Raw genomic sequence first — 8,058 nt, 5'->3', positions numbered from 1 at the left:
CAAATTCCCAACCAGACTAACATTAGTTATAATCTTTTAATCGTCATATGACAACCAGTGATATATATATATATATATATATATATATATATATATATATATATATATATATATAAATAAAGAGAATTTAAATAAAAAGAAATAAATCAGTTTATATTTGGAAATTTATTTTAACATTGATCATTGAAATTTCAGCATATTAAACTTGATTCATAACTAAACTGGTGCCTTATTTAGGATTGTGTAAATGTGATTTTGTAATCATATGGAACACATCAAATAGGGAGTCAAGATTGGGAGACTACATACAACACTGCATTCATAAAATAACACACAAAGAATGTTGAAACATATGCAAGAGGAAATTAATCACAACCAACCGATTCAATTTTCACCCAAAGAAGAAGATGGGTCAAACAATTGTATAAGCACGTGGTACTGGTCTCACAAAGTACACCCCACGTTGGTTGAACATAAAGAAAAGTTGCTATATCGAAAAATATTGTCAAGACGAGACGTTATAATCTCGTGCACATTCGGATTTAAGATTGATGATCTTAGAGTTACTGATCAACACGTGGTTCCACTTTACTCACAAAGTAGTGACAAAGCAATTACTGGAAGATATTCTGAACTTCACACTCGAAATACACTGTGCTGCAATTTAAGATAACATTAGATATTTTAGAGCTAAACCTGAAATAAAGGTGATTAAATTTTCAGTCTGGCTGAACTTAAGAAATCCATTGTCCTACGGACTTAGCAGACACGCGCTTAGCCGGAGGTCTTACCACTTCAGACGCTCGCCGCGATCAGACTGACCTGGGCTCCTACCGAGCATGCTAACAGATACAAACGGAAGTGACCAGAGAGGCAGCTTCCTATACCAACATGACAAGGGACGGACAGGACCATACTAAGAATAGAAACCTCTCTGCTTTTAGAAAGCGTAGCTACCTGTTCCGACGTTGGTGCTACTGTTCTCTAGCTGACAGGCTTGTCTGCTACCCTCAAGCATGCAACTAGAAATACATTTGCTCATTCATTCTCTCACAAGAAGGGAAGGGAGATGACAGTATCTTATCATATACAGTATATAAAAGAAAGCGGATGTAGGTTCCGTATGAGACTGTGTGACATGAATTACATATAAACTGTGTTTTAAAGTGTAGTAGTGTGACAGATCGTTCTTGTTTATGTGTAAAAGTAACACGTTCCACTACTCAGTCTCCTCCCAGATAGTCAGAAACGCCGCAGTAAATTTAGAAGAGGAATTTATGCCGTAAATGATAACAGATTTAAGAAATTAACATGAAAGGAATCCAACAGAGACCTTTCAAGGGTACAAAGGATCTCAACTTTCAGAGATGGTTCTGCTTACCATAGAAAACCTGTATTGGAAGTGACGCGGTACTGGTTCGAACTGAAAAAGAAAACACAAATGCAATCCACCATTTTCCGACCTACAGTGACCAAAAATGAGTACACACATCATTGACCCTCCTCTTGTGATAGTCGAGTAAAAAAAAAGACTTTTCATCAACTTTCGAACCTTACTTATAAAACTACAATGAGAGCATGGAGAGGAACTGCTACATAGCGTAGCACAGCGAGAACACGGGCAGGCAAGCAATACTCCTGTAGCCTGCTTGGGTTGGGCATAGCGCTCGGATGGAAAAGAAGCAGCCTGCCCATTCTATTCATAATGCGCGGCGGCTTGCCTGCCTGGCTAAACGGCAAGCATGGACAGGTTCAAATGGTTCAAATGGCTCTGAGCACTATGGGACTTAACATCTATGGTCATCAGTCCCCTAGAACTTAGAACTACTTAAACCTAACTAACCTAAGGACAGCACACAACACCCAGCCATCACGAGGCAGAGAAAATCCCTGACCCCGCCGGGAATCGAACCCGGGAACCCGGGCGTGGGAAGCGAGAACGCTACCGCACGACCACGAGATGCGGGCAAGCATGGACAGGTTAAAAGCGGAATGTGTACTCAAATGGTTCAAATGGCTCTAAGCGCTGTGGGACTTAACATCTGAGGTCATCAGTCCCCTAGACTTAGAACTACGTACACCTAACTAATCTAAGGACATAACACAGATCCATGCCCGAGGCAGGATTCGAACCTGCGCTCATAACAGCTCACTATGTCGTGTCCATAAAATCTCCCCTATTACAATGTCATCCACGTAACATGTGATTCTTTCTTTCAGTTTGTCATACAGTATTGTACCTAAGCCTCGAATAAGTGCCGCTGAGGAGATATTAAGACCGAAGTGTAGCCGTTGTCGAAAGCACTGAAGGCAATGTACTTACGATATCCCGGCGACAGTTTTGTTTGCCGGAAACTTGATCTGAGGTCGATGGAGGAAAAGGTAGATATTCCATGAAATTTTTGTTGAAGTTTCGTCAAGCTTTTCTGGCCCATCACTCTCTTCAACATTGATTTGTTAGGAGTCAAGGTGTAACCGGATGCTGTCGTCAAATGGTTCAAATGGCTCTGAGCACTATGGGACTTAACTGCTGTGGTCATCAGTCCCCTAGGACTTAGAACTACTTAAACCTGACTAACCTAAGGACATCACACATATCCATGCCCGAGGCAGGATTCGAACCTGCGACCGTAATGGTCACGCGGCTCCAGACTGTAGCGCCTAGAACCGCACGGCCACTCCGGCCGGCAGATGCTGTCGTCCTTTTTGTCCACTGCTCGGAGTGGACTATTGCATGTAGATGCGGCTTGCTCAATTACACCATCATCTGACACCTTGTGCAGCTCCAGAAAAACCTTCTCTCTGTAAACTAGTGGAATTGCGTATGGGAGCACTCGGAAAGGTTTGTGAGATTTTACAGCAAGCCGGAACTGGAAATCCTTAATAGAGCCAGGTTTTGGCAAGTATTTTTCCGCCCGTTGGTCGAGTGAGTCTTTAACTATGTTCTCAATCTCCGATTTGAGACAGCTCAAGAGAATCCGTCATTTCATAGCTTGCTCCTCAGATCGAAGACTGATATGGATGGCCCTTCTCCCCTAGTGTGACATGTCTGTGTTCCATGTCCAAGACTGCTTTCTTTTCACTCAAGAAGTCCGTTTCCATAATTATCCCTTTAGCTGATTTACGTACCCCGAAGAAGTTTGCTTCTAGCCTGTGCCCTTGGCATGTAAATTCCAATCTGGTTTGCCTACTGATGTCAGTACATTCTCCTAATATTTTATGAACCTTTAATGTGGGCGTTTTCATATTTTTTTTACATGTGTTATATAATATTTTGGAGATAGCCGACAGCTGACTGACGCTATCTTAAATTGTCCCCACTGTGATATCGCCGACTGAAATTTTGTATGATCGGGTGTAGGTCATGACTGCTCTTTGTCGCAGTTCCCTCTACTAATATTTCTGAAATGATGGCGTAGTCTACCATTTTCAGATGACCGCTTGTGATTTTTGCTGTGGGTCTGTCTACCGTCTTGTCTATTTTGCGTTGAAGTCAAACCTGCCTTCCTGCTTCGAGTATTGCACACGTGACTGTCTCCCACCTTTCATAGGTTCGTTACCCTGAAAATGCGACCCATTATCTCGTTGAATCCCATTTGATTGTCGTTCTTGTTTCGGAATTGCGGCGTATGATGGTGTGTCCAACTCCTGTTATCTTGCCAGCTGTCTGAATTGCCCTGTTTATTGTTATTTCGCGGCTGTTCAAAGATTACTTAGCGCTGTCGTCTGCCTGTTCTTCATTCAGCACAAATTCTAGCTCTGGCAAAATTCCTCTCAATCCCTCAACGTCGTCCTCACATCTATCTATCGATACTTGTTGATATGATAGCGGCAGCTTTGCGAAGCATATGTGTATGATCTCGCGAGGTACTAATTCTTCTTCGTCATCTGGTCGAAAAGCTTTACGGTGCTCTTAAATCCAGAAGATCCGGTATCTCTATGCATCATAAGATCGTGTTTTATTGTGTCTTGGGTGGTGCGCCATCAGTATCGAGGCAAGAATGCCTGTTTAAACTCGTCATACGTTGCGCATTTCATATTTTTCGCGTGGCCTCTGTGATTACAACTTCTCAGCGCGCGCGTACAAAACCTATCTTTTTCTGCACTGTCCAGTATGTAGGTATGGTTTCCTCAAACTGCTCTATTAATGTATGGTGATGTAGACTGTTTCTGTCTTCTTTGTAGTGCTGGAACTTTCTAACTATGGGGTAACGTTCGTGGTCAAACACCAGTTCGGTGTCTCATTTGTCCCGTTCAGTCATGGTATTTCGTTTCTTCGCCTCGAACGAACGCGTGTTTCCCTGTAGTGCTTCATGAATCTTGTGATGTGACCCACTCATGTCCATATGTGCATGTCGTATCTTAGTAATGCAATGACGTTCTTGTAATGCAGCGATTCCCGATTCGAACTAATTTCTGGTATCGGTTCGGTATCCTGTCGGTGCAACGAAATTCGACTTGCACTTAGTGAGTTAGGTTTCGGCATTTGTCGGGTTTCTTCATGCTGAACATTGCTATTGTCACGTACCGTTGGGTACGTTACGTACTTCGTCTTGCGCACTCCTACGCTGTCTCGAGGTCACGCTATTTCCTTCCGTATTCGTGACATCGTGTCCGGGTGTGTCCATTTCCAATCCATTGACACCGATTCCACATAGGACTATTTTCTCTCAAAGAGTGCCAGGAATCTGTTCGAAACCTTGCTTTATGTCCTTGTACTTGGCGTCTTGGGCTTCAGCCTTCAGGTGGTCTGAATGCTGTTCCATCTCTTCTCCCAGTTTCTTTATTGGGTTCTGAATTTTGTTTAGCTCTATTGTCCATTTCGCTTAGCACCCGTTGCAATAATTTTCACATTCTTCGCCTGTTTCCTCGTCTCCAAGTGGAGTACCATCATTTGGTTTTACATCTATACAATTTTATTTCCGGTTTCTTCTCCCATCTTCTTTATCTGTTCGATTTGTTTCTTTTCGGGCTTTATCAAGATTTTTGATTTGTGTTTACAAACGTTTCGCATTTACTATCCCCTCTCGCTTCATCCCTTCTGAGTAATCGAGAATGCACACTACACAGTCATTTATCTTCCTAACGCGGGTTTCTGTGTCTTCATCTAAACTGGTGGGCGAGAGTCTCCACTCTGATGATACTGCCGGTTCCAGATTAAACATTTCAATCGGGTACTTCTACAGTACAACCACGCCCTAATGAACACAACGGCGGCCCGCCAAGATTTCTCCTAGGTACTTCCGGGCTAGCGAACTGGTCCACCAGGTAGTTCCTGATCCTCACTATCGCCTCGACGTGTCTATGTGTCTCTTCTTCAGAATCTGAGTCACCTGACACAACATTGTCACAACCAGTATCACCTGCATATTGCAGCTCGTTTTCTGGAGCTGGCTGTACAGCCAGAATGATAATGTCCGCATCATCCAAAATATCTTTTGTACGTCACGTTTCTTCGTCAATTAGTCTCCGTTTCCTGATATATGATGTTGACTAGTGTTACGTGCTTTACTTCGTGTCAGCATCGACACAGCTTCCAACTCTCCTCACATACATACAAATAATGAAAATAATGATAAAACTTATAAATTACTACTCACTATCTGGGCTTTAAACGTAGCTGACAGTACCTATTTGCTACCAACACATTACAGCATCCTAACTTTTTGTCATTTTGAGCTATACGGAATTCTATGGTAATGAAAGAAAACCTAATACCCAACACAAGCAACAACAACAAAAAAATGTTAGAAAAAAATAATGTGTGGGGTCAGAATCTACTAAAAAATTCTGCAGAGGAAAGGTAAGATTAACGTGTTACAGAACATACACAATTTATTCTGCCATCTGAATTTACAATACACAAGTTGCGATTGTAACAAAGCTAGTTGTGTTCCGTACAACTGAAATCTAATTTTATTACTGAGTTAGTGGCCAATCTTCCTACAAACTCAGTCAACAAAAACTTCTGCTGAAAAAATAAGTCCCCAACTACATACAAACTCTCTGATAATCTGAACTATCATGGATCAGGGTCGCCATTATTTTATTTAATCCCCTGTGGTGTTGTAATGTACAGCATGTGTATGTGTGGCTGCCTAATGTTGTCTCCGCAGAGGAATTCTCACACCTACAAATGATTAACATTACCCTGCCATTGACAGGCTACACCTAGGGATTTCCATAAAATGAAGAATCGTGTTGTGATTGGCTGATACTGATTAGCGGTGAAAAACAGAAGTTTTGCACCCTGACTGGCACCTGCAGAAAACGCTCAATGGACAAGCAAATGGAACTCAACACTTTTTCTATGAGTGTTTCCCTATCCACCGAACTGGAATGCACATATCAGCCCCTGAAGCACAGAGAACAGTTCTGCTGCACTGATGATATGCTTGCTGGGTCTTTTGCCGCTGTGTAGATGATGTACGTAGCATACCTGCAATTCTCTACCCACACAGCGGACGCAATATGCTGTCTGAAAACTCATAGGGCTGAAATTGCCTCAGTACAAGACAGAACACTGTTCGCTCACTAGCCAGGAACAGAAATTCGAGTCAAGTATTCAGCCATGAAGAAGCACTTCAATGCGTGTCGGACTCCACAGATTGGTAAAAAATCGTCACTCGATTATGCTGAATAACATCTCTGTCACAGAGAAACGAAGTCACGTGCTCCCTGTGTCAAAAGCAACAGCCGAGCGGTCTAGGGCGCTGCAGTCATGGACTCCCGACATGCAGTACTACAGAAATTGTTAGTATGCTGTACCAGCCAGCATCAGCCAATGAAATGATTAATTATCCAACTGAAAGTCATCAACAGTGAACTAATATAAATATAAACCTAAAAGGAAATTAAATGCATGGTGGCAAAATCTTGCTGCCTTACACATTATGATTACCAATCCGATCTCCAGTTGAAGATTGTAAGGTGACAATCCTTGCAATTCCAGCGACTTTAAAAATTTGGTTGAATAGTTGATGACGTTTTGGCTAGCAACAGATTCCACGAATTTGTACATCATCGATTCGCCAGCAATTACAACTTGAATCTCGAAATTCGATTAGTCAAGATCAATGTTTTTCGCAGTAAACGTAGGACATTCGCTTAACCAGACCTAATTTTTGTAATTTTGAGCAATGTTTGGGAACACCTTTAGGATCAGTTCGGTCTTTGATTTGGTGAACTGTCAAAAATAGAAAGGGAATGACATACAACCAGTAGCAATGGCAATGGAGATTGACAATGTCCAGCAACTGTTTTGAAAATATTTCTCAAGATTGGTCGTTCTGCAGCTCGGCACTCATGTGTATACTTAATTTGAGTGTCTTGGGTTTCCACATTGGAGTTCCATTGATTTATATATTCGTTGGCAACTTGAGTGCTGCATGAACTGTTCGATCACCTTCCAAAAACGAAGCTACAATTCCTGATGAAGCAAGTGCAAGTGCAAATTCATCTTCGCCAAGATCAATGCAATCAAAAACGTTCATCCAGTTTCACTGGGAGCGTAGCAGAAGAAGACCCCTCCAGTTTCATCACTCACTTCTTTCATGGGAGTGGCCTACGCATAATTTCATTGTTGATTCAACAGAGGAACGTTGGTTAGAACTGATTCTCTCAATACATCGCAATCACAATGTTTTTCTCGTTTCAACTCTTGATCAAATGCGTTGGCAATTGGACGATTGGACGCTGTCATGCCTAATTGAGGTAATAACTTGTTCGATATGATTATGCACATATCCTCAATCAATATCAGTTCCTGGTGATTTTTCTCGCTCAGTTGCAAATCTGGAGTTGATGTTCTAGTACATATGTGATGCAACATATCATCAGACTTATCATCTCTGTATTTGGCCCACAGATCAATCGGTTTCGATGAGAAGTATGTTGAAATAATTACCGAAAACAATGTTGGAATACGGTATAGCCGTTTGTGACTTCAAAGCTCACAGCATTTCATAAATAAATCTGTAAATTATTTTTTAGATAAAACGACGGAATCTAATTCATTTCATAAAACGATTGCAACGTACTTACAATACAACCACAATT

The sequence above is a fragment of the Schistocerca americana genome, chromosome X, assembly GCF_021461395.2.
Source record: "Schistocerca americana isolate TAMUIC-IGC-003095 chromosome X, iqSchAmer2.1, whole genome shotgun sequence".
In the NCBI taxonomy this organism is placed as follows: Eukaryota; Metazoa; Arthropoda; class Insecta; order Orthoptera; family Acrididae; genus Schistocerca; species Schistocerca americana.
Note: the sequence above shows the minus strand (reverse complement) of the source record.